Below are 12,852 nucleotides of genomic sequence, written 5' to 3'. Positions count from 1 at the left end.
AATGTTTCATGAGACTGCCTTAAGGCTGGGGCTAGGGTTAGGGTTAGGGTTAGGGTTAGGGTTAGGGCTAGGGTTAGGGTTAGGGTTAGGGTTAGGGTTAGGGCTAGGGTTAGGGTTAGGGTTAGGGTTACGGTCGTCTTTTGACCGAATGACTCGAAATTCGGCACGAATGTGGTCCTCTACTGGCTGAACGAGGGAGAGCAGTTCCCATTGGATTCCGTTGAAATTTGTATTTTTGGTGAATATTTTAAAGAAAAAAGTGGCCATTTTTCATGAAAACCTCAGCCCATTTTTTCAATAGCTTCCAGGTCTTTGGACCGATTGACTCGAAATCGCTCCCAAATGTGGTCCTATACTGGCTGAACAAGACACAGCAGTTCCCATTGGATTCCGTTGAAATTTGTATTTTTGGTGAATATTTTAAAGAAAAAAGTGGCCATTTTTCATGAAAACCTCAGCCCATTTTTTCAATAGCTTCCAGGTCTTTGGACCGATTGACTCGAAATCGCTCCCAAATGTGGTCCTATACTGGCTGAACGAGACACAGCAGTTCCCATTGGATTCCGGTGAAATTTGTATTTTTGGTGAATATTTTAGTGAAAAGGTACAATGTTTCATGAGACTGCCTTAAGGCTGGGGCTAGGGTTAGGGTTAGGGTTAGGGTTAGGGTTAGGGTTAGGGCTAGGGTTAGGGTTAGGGTTACGGTCGTCTTTTGACCGAATGACTCGAAATTCGGCACGAATGTGGTCCTCTACTGGCTGAACGAGGGAGAGCAGTTCCCATTGGATTCCGTTGAAATTTGTATTTTTGGTGAATATTTTAGTGAAAAGGTACAATGTTTCATGAGACTGCCTTAAGGCTGGGGCTAGGGTTAGGGTTAGGGTTAGGGTTAGGGTTAGGGCTAGGGTTAGGGTTAGGGTTAGGGTTACGGTCGTCTTTTGACCGAATGACTCGAAATTCGGCACGAATGTGGTCCTCTACTGGCTGAACGAGGGAGAGCAGTTCCCATTGGATTCCGTTGAAATTTGTATTTTTGGTGAATATTTTAAAGAAAAAAGTGGCCATTTTTCATGAAAACCTCAGCCCATTTTTTCAATAGCTTCCAGGTCTTTGGACCGATTGACTCGAAATCGCTCCCAAATGTGGTCCTATACTGGCTGAACAAGACACAGCAGTTCCCATTGGATTCCGTTGAAATTTGTATTTTTGGTGAATATTTTAAAGAAAAAAGTGGCCATTTTTCATGAAAACCTCAGCCCATTTTTTCAATAGCTTCCAGGTCTTTGGACCGATTGACTCGAAATCGCTCCCAAATGTGGTCCTATACTGGCTGAACGAGACACAGCAGTTCCCATTGGATTCCGGTGAAATTTGTATTTTTGGTGAATATTTTAGTGAAAAGGTACAATGTTTCATGAGACTGCCTTAAGGCTGGGGCTAGGGTTAGGGTTAGGGTTAGGGTTAGGGTTAGGGCTAGGGTTAGGGTTAGGGTTAGGGTTAGGGCTAGGGTTAGGGTTAGGGTTAGGGTTACGGTCGTCTTTTGACCGAATGACTCGAAATTCGGCACGAATGTGGTCCTCTACTGGCTGAACGAGGGAGAGCAGTTCCCATTGGATTCCGTTGAAATTTGTATTTTTGGTGAATATTTTAAAGAAAAAAGTGGCCATTTTTCATGAAAACCTCAGCCCATTTTTTCAATAGCTTCCAGGTCTTTGGACCGATTGACTCGAAATCGCTCCCAAATGTGGTCCTATACTGGCTGAACAAGACACAGCAGTTCCCATTGGATTCCGTTGAAATTTGTATTTTTGGTGAATATTTTAAAGAAAAAAGTGGCCATTTTTCATGAAAACCTCAGCCCGTTTTTTCAATAGCTTCCAGGTCTTTGGACCGATTGACTCGAAATCGCTCCCAAATGTGGTCCTATACTGGCTGAACGAGACACAGCAGTTCCCATTGGATTCCGGTGAAATTTGTATTTTTGGTGAATATTTTAGTGAAAAGGTACAATGTTTCATGAGACTGCCTTAAGGCTGGGGCTAGGGTTAGGGTTAGGGTTAGGGTTAGGGTTAGGGCTAGGGTTAGGGTTAGGGTTAGGGTTAGGGTTAGGGCTAGGGTTAGGGTTAGGGTTAGGGTTACGGTCGTCTTTTGACCGAATGACTCGAAATTCGGCACGAATGTGGTCCTCTACTGGCTGAACGAGGGAGAGCAGTTCCCATTGGATTCCGTTGATATTTGTATTTTTGGTGAATATTTTAAAGAAAAAAGTGGCCATTTTTCATGAAAACCTCAGCCCATTTTTTCAATAGCTTCCAGGTCTTTGGACCGATTGACTCGAAATCGCTCCCAAATGTGGTCCTATACTGGCTGAACGAGACACAGCAGTTCCCATTGGATTCCGGTGAAATTTGTATTTTTGGTGAATATTTTAGTGAAAAGGTACAATGTTTCATGAGACTGCCTTAAGGCTGGGGCTAGGGTTAGGGTTAGGGTTAGGGTTAGGGTTAGGGCTAGGGTTAGGGTTAGGGTTAGGGTTAGGGTTAGGGCTAGGGTTAGGGTTAGGGTTAGGGTTACGGTCGTCTTTTGACCGAATGACTCGAAATTCGGCACGAATGTGGTCCTCTACTGGCTGAACGAGGGAGAGCAGTTCCCATTGGATTCCGTTGAAATTTGTATTTTTGGTGAATATTTTAAAGAAAAAAGTGGCCATTTTTCATGAAAACCTCAGCCCATTTTTTCAATAGCTTCCAGGTCTTTGGACCGATTGACTCGAAATCGCTCCCAAATGTGGTCCTATACTGGCTGAACGAGACACAGCAGTTCCCATTGGATTCTGGTGAAATTTGTATTTTTGGTGAATATTTTAGTGAAAAGGTACAATGTTTCATGAGACTGCCTTAAGGCTGGGGCTAGGGTTAGGGTTAGGGTTAGGGTTAGGGCTAGGGTTAGGGTTAGGGTTAGGGTTACGGTCGTCTTTTGACCGAATGACTCGAAATTCGGCACGAATGTGGTCCTCTACTGGCTGAACGAGGGAGAGCAGTTCCCATTGGATTCCGTTGAAATTTGTATTTTTGGTGAATATTTTAAAGAAAAAAGTGGCCATTTTTCATAAAAACCTCAGCCCATTTTTTCAATAGCTTCCAGGTCTTTGGACCGATTGACTCGAAATCGCTCCCAAATGTGGTCCTATACTGGCTGAACAAGACACAGCAGTTCCCATTGGATTCCGTTGAAATTTGTATTTTTGGTGAATATTTTAAAGAAAAAAGTGGCCATTTTTCATGAAAACCTCAGCCCATTTTTTCAATAGCTTCCAGGTCTTTGGACCGATTGACTCGAAATCGCTCCCAAATGTGGTCCTATACTGGCTGAACGAGACACAGCATTTCCCATTGGATTCCGGTGAAATTTGTATTTTTGGTGAATATTTTAGTGAAAAGGTACAATGTTTCATGAGACTGCCTTAAGGCTGGGGCTAGGGTTAGGGTTAGGGTTAGGGTTAGGGTTAGGGCTAGGGTTAGGGTTAGGGTTAGGGTTAGGGTTAGGGCTAGGGTTAGGGTTAGGGTTAGGGTTACGGTCGTCTTTTGACCGAATGACTCGAAATTCGGCACGAATGTGGTCCTCTACTGGCTGAACGAGGGAGAGCAGTTCCCATTGGATTCCGTTGAAATTTGTATTTTTGGTGAATATTTTAAAGAAAAAAGTGGCCATTTTTCATAAAAACCTCAGCCCATTTTTTCAATAGCTTCCAGGTCTTTGGACCGATTGACTCGAAATCGCTCCCAAATGTGGTCCTATACTGGCTGAACAAGACACAGCAGTTCCCATTGGATTCCGTTGAAATTTGTATTTTTGGTGAATATTTTAAAGAAAAAAGTGGCCATTTTTCATGAAAACCTCAGCCCATTTTTTCAATAGCTTCCAGGTCTTTGGACCGATTGACTCGAAATCGCTCCCAAATGTGGTCCTATACTGGCTGAACGAGACACAGCAGTTCCCATTGGATTCCGGTGAAATTTGTATTTTTGGTGAATATTTTAGTGAAAAGGTACAATGTTTCATGAGACTGCCTTAAGGCTGGGGCTAGGGTTAGGGTTAGGGTTAGGGTTAGGGTTAGGGCTAGGGTTAGGGTTAGGGTTAGGGTTAGGGTTAGGGCTAGGGTTAGGGTTAGGGTTAGGGTTACGGTCGTCTTTTGACCGAATGACTCGAAATTCGGCACGAATGTGGTCCTCTACTGGCTGAACGAGGGAGAGCAGTTCCCATTGGATTCCGTTGAAATTTGTATTTTTGGTGAATATTTTAAAGAAAAAAGTGGCCATTTTTCATGAAAACCTCAGCCCATTTTTTCAATAGCTTCCAGGTCTTTGGACCGATTGACTCGAAATCGCTCCCAAATGTGGTCCTATACTGGCTGAACAAGACACAGCAGTTCCCATTGGATTCCGTTGAAATTTGTATTTTTGGTGAATATTTTAAAGAAAAAAGTGGCCATTTTTCATGAAAACCTCAGCCCATTTTTTCAATAGCTTCCAGGTCTTTGGACCGATTGACTCGAAATCGCTCCCAAATGTGGTCCTATACTGGCTGAACGAGACACAGCAGTTCCCATTGGATTCCGGTGAAATTTGTATTTTTGGTGAATATTTTAGTGAAAAGGTACAATGTTTCATGAGACTGCCTTAAGGCTGGGGCTAGGGTTAGGGTTAGGGTTAGGGTTAGGGTTAGGGCTAGGGTTAGGGTTAGGGTTAGGGTTAGGGCTAGGGTTAGGGTTAGGGTTAGGGTTACGGTCGTCTTTTGACCGAATGACTCGAAATTCGGCACGAATGTGGTCCTCTACTGGCTGAACGAGGGAGAGCAGTTCCCATTGGATTCCGTTGAAATTTGTATTTTTGGTGAATATTTTAAAGAAAAAAGTGGCCATTTTTCATGAAAACCTCAGCCCATTTTTTCAATAGCTTCCAGGTCTTTGGACCGATTGACTCGAAATCGCTCCCAAATGTGGTCCTATACTGGCTGAACAAGACACAGCAGTTCCCATTGGATTCCGGTGAAATTTGTATTTTTGGTGAATATTTTAGTGAAAAGGTACAATGTTTCATGAGACTGCCTTAAGGCTGGGGCTAGGGTTAGGGTTAGGGTTAGGGTTAGGGTTAGGGCTAGGGTTAGGGTTAGGGTTACGGTCGTCTTTTGACCAAATGACTCGAAATTCGGCACGAATGTGGTCCTCTACTGGCTGAACGAGGGAGAGCAGTTCCCATTGGATTCCGTTGAAATTTGTATTTTTGGTGAATATTTTAAAGAAAAAAGTGGCCATTTTTCATGAAAACCTCAGCCCATTTTTTCAATAGCTTCCAGGTCTTTGGACCGATTGACTCGAAATCGCTCCCAAATGTGGTCCTATACTGGCTGAACGAGACACAGCAGTTCCCATTGGATTCCGGTGAAATTTGTATTTTTGGTGAATATTTTAGTGAAAAGGTACAATGTTTCATGAGACTGCCTTAAGGCTGGGGCTAGGGTTAGGGTTAGGGTTAGGGTTAGGGTTAGGGCTAGGGTTAGGGTTAGGGTTAGGGTTAGGGCTAGGGTTAGGGTTAGGGTTAGGGTTACGGTCGTCTTTTGACCGAATGACTCGAAATTCGGCACGAATGTGGTCCTCTACTGGCTGAACGAGGGAGAGCAGTTCCCATTGGATTCCGTTGAAATTTGTATTTTTGGTGAATATTTTAAAGAAAAAAGTGGCCATTTTTCATGAAAACCTCAGCCCATTTTTTCAATAGCTTCCAGGTCTTTGGACCGATTGACTCGAAATCGCTCCCAAATGTGGTCCTATACTGGCTGAACAAGACACAGCAGTTCCCATTGGATTCCGTTGAAATTTGTATTTTTGGTGAATATTTTAAAGAAAAAAGTGGCCATTTTTCATGAAAACCTCAGCCCATTTTTTCAATAGCTTCCAGGTCTTTGGACCGATTGACTCGAAATCGCTCCCAAATGTGGTCCTATACTGGCTGAACAAGACACAGCAGTTCCCATTGGATTCCGGTGAAATTTGTATTTTTGGTGAATATTTTAGTGAAAAGGTACAATGTTTCATGAGACTGCCTTAAGGCTGGGGCTAGGGTTAGGGTTAGGGTTAGGGTTAGGGTTAGGGTTAGGGCTAGGGTTAGGGTTAGGGTTAGGGTTACGGTCGTCTTTTGACCGAATGACTCGAAATTCGGCACGAATGTGGTCCTCTACTGGCTGAACGAGGGAGAGCAGTTCCCATTGGATTCCGTTGAAATTTGTATTTTTGGTGAATATTTTAAAGAAAAAAGTGGCCATTTTTCATGAAAACCTCAGCCCATTTTTTCAATAGCTTCCAGGTCTTTGGACCGATTGACTCGAAATCGCTCCCAAATGTGGTCCTATACTGGCTGAACAAGACACAGCAGTTCCCATTGGATTCCGTTGAAATTTGTATTTTTGGTGAATATTTTAAAGAAAAAAGTGGCCATTTTTCATGAAAACCTCAGCCCATTTTTTCAATAGCTTCCAGGTCTTTGGACCGATTGACTCGAAATCGCTCCCAAATGTGGTCCTATACTGGCTGAACGAGACACAGCAGTTCCCATTGGATTCCGGTGAAATTTGTATTTTTGGTGAATATTTTAGTGAAAAGGTACAATGTTTCATGAGACTGCCTTAAGGCTGGGGCTAGGGTTAGGGTTAGGGTTAGGGTTAGGGCTATGGTTAGGGTTAGGGTTAGGGTTAGGGCTAGGGTTAGGGTTAGGGTTAGGGTTACGGTCGTCTTTTGACCGAATGACTCGAAATTCGGCACGAATGTGGTCCTCTACTGGCTGAACGAGGGAGAGCAGTTCCCATTGGATTCCGTTGAAATTTGTATTTTTGGTGAATATTTTAAAGAAAAAAGTGGCCATTTTTCATAAAAACCTCAGCCCATTTTTTCAATAGCTTCCAGGTCTTTGGACCGATTGACTCGAAATCGCTCCCAAATGTGGTCCTATACTGGCTGAACAAGACACAGCAGTTCCCATTGGATTCCGTTGAAATTTGTATTTTTGGTGAATATTTTAAAGAAAAAAGTGGCCATTTTTCATGAAAACCTCAGCCCATTTTTTCAATAGCTTCCAGGTCTTTGGACCGATTGACTCGAAATCGCTCCCAAATGTGGTCCTATACTGGCTGAACGAGACACAGCAGTTCCCATTGGATTCCGGTGAAATTTGTATTTTTGGTGAATATTTTAGTGAAAAGGTACAATGTTTCATGAGACTGCCTTAAGGCTGGGGCTAGGGTTAGGGTTAGGGTTAGGGTTAGGGTTAGGGCTAGGGTTAGGGTTAGGGTTAGGGTTAGGGTTAGGGCTAGGGTTAGGGTTAGGGTTAGGGTTACGGTCGTCTTTTGACCGAATGACTCGAAATTCGGCACGAATGTGGTCCTCTACTGGCTGAACGAGGGAGAGCAGTTCCCATTGGATTCCGTTGAAATTTGTATTTTTGGTGAATATTTTAAAGAAAAAAGTGGCCATTTTTCATGAAAACCTCAGCCCATTTTTTCAATAGCTTCCAGGTCTTTGGACCGATTGACTCGAAATCGCTCCCAAATGTGGTCCTATACTGGCTGAACAAGACACAGCAGTTCCCATTGGATTCCGTTGAAATTTGTATTTTTGGTGAATATTTTAAAGAAAAAAGTGGCCATTTTTCATGAAAACCTCAGCCCATTTTTTCAATAGCTTCCAGGTCTTTGGACCGATTGACTCGAAATCGCTCCCAAATGTGGTCCTATACTGGCTGAACGAGACACAGCAGTTCCCATTGGATTCCGGTGAAATTTGTATTTTTGGTGAATATTTTAGTGAAAAGGTACAATGTTTCATGAGACTGCCTTAAGGCTGGGGCTAGGGTTAGGGTTAGGGTTAGGGTTAGGGTTAGGGCTAGGGTTAGGGTTAGGGTTAGGGTTAGGGCTAGGGTTAGGGTTAGGGTTAGGGTTACGGTCGTCTTTTGACCGAATGACTCGAAATTCGGCACGAATGTGGTCCTCTACTGGCTGAACGAGGGAGAGCAGTTCCCATTGGATTCCGTTGAAATTTGTATTTTTGGTGAATATTTTAAAGAAAAAAGTGGCCATTTTTCATGAAAACCTCAGCCCATTTTTTCAATAGCTTCCAGGTCTTTGGACCGATTGACTCGAAATCGCTCCCAAATGTGGTCCTATACTGGCTGAACAAGACACAGCAGTTCCCATTGGATTCCGGTGAAATTTGTATTTTTGGTGAATATTTTAGTGAAAAGGTACAATGTTTCATGAGACTGCCTTAAGGCTGGGGCTAGGGTTAGGGTTAGGGTTAGGGTTAGGGTTAGGGCTAGGGTTAGGGTTAGGGTTACGGTCGTCTTTTGACCAAATGACTCGAAATTCGGCACGAATGTGGTCCTCTACTGGCTGAACGAGGGAGAGCAGTTCCCATTGGATTCCGTTGAAATTTGTATTTTTGGTGAATATTTTAAAGAAAAAAGTGGCCATTTTTCATGAAAACCTCAGCCCATTTTTTCAATAGCTTCCAGGTCTTTGGACCGATTGACTCGAAATCGCTCCCAAATGTGGTCCTATACTGGCTGAACGAGACACAGCAGTTCCCATTGGATTCTGGTGAAATTTGTATTTTTGGTGAATATTTTAGTGAAAAGGTACAATGTTTCATGAGACTGCCTTAAGGCTGGGGCTAGGGTTAGGGTTAGGGTTAGGGTTAGGGTTAGGGCTAGGGTTAGGGTTAGGGTTAGGGTTACGGTCGTCTTTTGACCGATTGACTCGAAATCGCTCCCAAAAGTGGTCCTATACTGGCTGAACAAGACACAGCAGTTCCCATTGGATTCCGTTGAAATTTGTATTTTTGGTGAATATTTTAAAGAAAAAAGTGACCATTTTTCATGAAAACCTCAGCCCATTTTTTCAATAGCTTCCAGGTCTTTGGACCGATTGACTCGAAATCGCTCCCAAATGTGGTCCTATACTGGCTGAACGAGACACAGCAGTTCCCATTGGATTCCGGTGAAATTTGTATTTTTGGTGAATATTTTAAAGAAAAAAGTGACCATTTTTCATGAAAACCTCAGCCCATTTTTTCAATAGCTTCCAGGTCTTTGGACCGATTGACTCGAAATCGCTCCCAAATGTGGTCCTATACTGGCTGAACGAGACACAGCAGTTCCCATTGGATTCCGGTGAAATTTGTATTTTTGGTGAATATTTTAGTGAAAAGGTACAATGTTTCAGAGACTGCCTTAAGGCTGGGGCTAGGGTTAGGGTTAGGGTTAGGGTTAGGGTTAGGGCTAGGGTTAGGGTTAGGGTTAGGGTTACGGTCGTCTTTTGACCGATTGACTCGAAATCGCTCCCAAAAGTGGTCCTATACTGGCTGAACAAGACACAGCAGTTCCCATTGGATTCCGTTGAAATTTGTATTTTTGGTGAATATTTTAAAGAAAAAAGTGACCATTTTTCATGAAAACCTCAGCCCATTTTTTCAATAGCTTCCAGGTCTTTGGACTGATTGACTCGAAATCGCTCCCAAATGTGGTCCTATACTGGCTGAACGAGACACAGCAGTTCCCATTGGATTCTGGTGAAATTTGTATTTTTGGTGAATATTTTAGTGAAAAGGTACAATGTTTCATGAGACTGCCTTAAGGCTGGGGCTAGGGTTAGGGTTAGGGTTAGGGTTACGGTCGTCTTTTGACCGAATGACTCGAAATTCGGCACGAATGTGGTCCTCTACTGGCTGAACGAGGGAGAGCAGTTCCCATTGGATTCCGTTGAAATTTGTATTTTTGGTGAATATTTTAAAGAAAAAAGTGGCCATTTTTCATGAAAACCTCAGCCCATTTTTTCAATAGCTTCCAGGTCTTTGGACCGATTGACTCGAAATCGCTCCCAAATGTGGTCCTATACTGGCTGAACAAGACACAGCAGTTCCCATTGGATTCCGGTGAAATTTGTATTTTTGGTGAATATTTTAAAGAAAAAAGTGGCCATTTTTCATGAAAACCTCAGCCCATTTTTTCAATAGCTTCCAGGTCTTTGGACCGATTGACTCGAAATCGCTCCCAAATGTGGTCCTATACTTGCTGAACGAGACACAGCAGTTCCCATTGGATTCCGGTGAAATTTGTATTTTTGGTGAATATTTTAGTGAAAAGGTACAATGTTTCATGAGACTGCCTTAAGGCTGGGGCTAGGGTTAGGGTTAGGGTTAGGGTTAGGGTTAGGGCTAGGGTTAGGGTTAGGGTTAGGGTTAGGGCTAGGGCTAGGGTTAGGGTTAGGGTTACGGTCGTCTTTTGACCGAATGACTCGAAATTTGGCACGAATGTGGTCCTCTACTGGCTGAACGAGGGAGAGCAGTTCCCATTGGATTCCGTTGAAATTTGTATTTTTGGTGAATATTTTAAAGAAAAAAGTGGCCATTTTTCATGAAAACCTCAGCCCATTTTTTCAATAGCTTCCAGGTCTTTGGACTGATTGACTCGAAATCGCTCCCAAATGTGGTCCTATACTGGCTGAACGAGACACAGCAGTTCCCATTGGATTCTGGTGAAATTTGTATTTTTGGTGAATATTTTAGTGAAAAGGTACAATGTTTCATGAGACTGCCTTAAGGCTGGGGCTAGGGTTAGGGTTAGGGTTAGGGTTAGGGTTAGGGCTAGGGTTAGGGTTAGGGTTAGGGTTAGGGTCGTCTTTTGACCGATTGACTCGAAATCGCTCCCAAAAGTGGTCCTATACTGGCTGAACAAGACACAGCAGTTCCCATTGGATTCCGTTGAAATTTGTATTTTTGGTGAATATTTTAAAGAAAAAAGTGACCATTTTTCATGAAAACCTCAGCCCATTTTTTCAATAGCTTCCAGGTCTTTGGACCGATTGACTCGAAATCGCTCCCAAATGTGGTCCTATACTGGCTGAACGAGACACAGCAGTTCCCATTGGATTCCGGTGAAATTTGTATTTTTGGTGAATATTTTAGTGAAAAGGTACAATGTTTCATGAGACTGCCTTAAGGCTGGGGCTAGGGTTAGGGTTAGGGTTAGGGTTAGGGCTAGGGTTAGGGTTAGGGTTAGGGTTAGGGTTAGGGTTAGGGCTAGGGTTAGGGTTAGGGTTAGGGTTACGGTCGTCTTTTGACCGAATGACTCGAAATTCGGCACGAATGTGGTCCTCTACTGGCTGAACGAGGGAGAGCAGTTCCCATTGGATTCCGTTGAAATTTGTATTTTTGGTGAATATTTTAAAGAAAAAAGTGGCCATTTTTCATGAAAACCTCAGCCCATTTTTTCAATAGCTTCCAGGTCTTTGGACCGATTGACTCGAAATCGCTCCCAAATGTGGTCCTATACTGGCTGAACGAGACACAGCAGTTCCCATTGGATTCCGGTGAAATTTGTATTTTTGGTGAATATTTTAGTGAAAAGGTACAATGTTTCATGAGACTGCCTTAAGGCTGGGGCTAGGGTTAGGGTTAGGGTTAGGGTTAGGGTTAGGGCTAGGGTTAGGGTTAGGGTTAGGGTTAGGGTTAGGGCTAGGGTTAGGGTTAGGGTTAGGGTTACGGTCGTCTTTTGACCAAATGACTCGAAATTCGGCACGAATGTGGTCCTCTACTGGCTGAACGAGGGAGAGCAGTTCCCATTGGATTCCGTTGAAATTTGTATTTTTGGTGAATATTTTAAAGAAAAAAGTGGCCATTTTTCATGAAAACCTCAGCCCATTTTTTCAATAGCTTCCAGGTCTTTGGACCGATTGACTCGAAATCGCTCCCAAATGTGGTCCTATACTGGCTGAACAAGACACAGCAGTTCCCATTGGATTCCGGTGAAATTTGTATTTTTGGTGAATATTTTAGTGAAAAGGTACAATGTTTCATGAGACTGCCTTAAGGCTGGGGCTAGGGTTAGGGTTAGGGTTAGGGTTAGGGTTAGGGTTAGGGCTAGGGTTAGGGTTAGGGTTACGGTCGTCTTTTGACCGAATGACTCGAAATTCGGCACGAATGTGGTCCTCTACTGGCTGAACGAGGGAGAGCAGTTCCCATTGGATTCCGTTGAAATTTGTATTTTTGGTGAATATTTTAAAGAAAAAAGTGGCCATTTTTCATGAAAACCTCAGCCCATTTTTTCAATAGCTTCCAGGTCTTTGGACCGATTGACTCGAAATCGCTCCCAAATGTGGTCCTATACTGGCTGAACGAGACACAGCAGTTCCCATTGGATTCTGGTGAAATTTGTATTTTTGGTGAATATTTTAGTGAAAAGGTACAATGTTTCATGAGACTGCCTTAAGGCTGGGGCTAGGGTTAGGGTTAGGGTTAGGGTTAGGGTTAGGGTTAGGGTTAGGGCTAGGGTTAGGGTTAGGGTTAGGGTTACGGTCGTCTTTTGACCGAATGACTCGAAATTCGGCACGAATGTGGTCCTCTACTGGCTGAACGAGGGAGAGCAGTTCCCATTGGATTCCGTTGAAATTTGTATTTTTGGTGAATATTTTAAAGAAAAAAGTGGCCATTTTTCATGAAAACCTCAGCCCATTTTTTCAATAGCTTCCAGGTCTTTGGACCGATTGACTCGAAATCGCTCCCAAATGTGGTCCTATACTGGCTGAACGAGACACAGCAGTTCCCATTGGATTCCGGTGAAATTTGTATTTTTGGTGAATATTTTAGTGAAAAGGTACAATGTTTCATGAGACTGCCTTAAGGCTGGGGCTAGGGTTAGGGTTAGGGTTAGGGTTAGGGTTAGGGCTAGGGTTAGGGTTAGGGTTAGGGTTAGGGTTAGGGCTAGGGTTAGGGTTAGGGTTAGGGTTACGGTCGTCTTTTGACCGAAT

Source organism: Pagrus major, chromosome 3, assembly GCF_040436345.1.
Source record: "Pagrus major chromosome 3, Pma_NU_1.0".
Lineage (NCBI taxonomy): Eukaryota > Metazoa > Chordata > Actinopteri > Spariformes > Sparidae > Pagrus > Pagrus major.
This window is presented reverse-complemented; position numbering follows the sequence as displayed.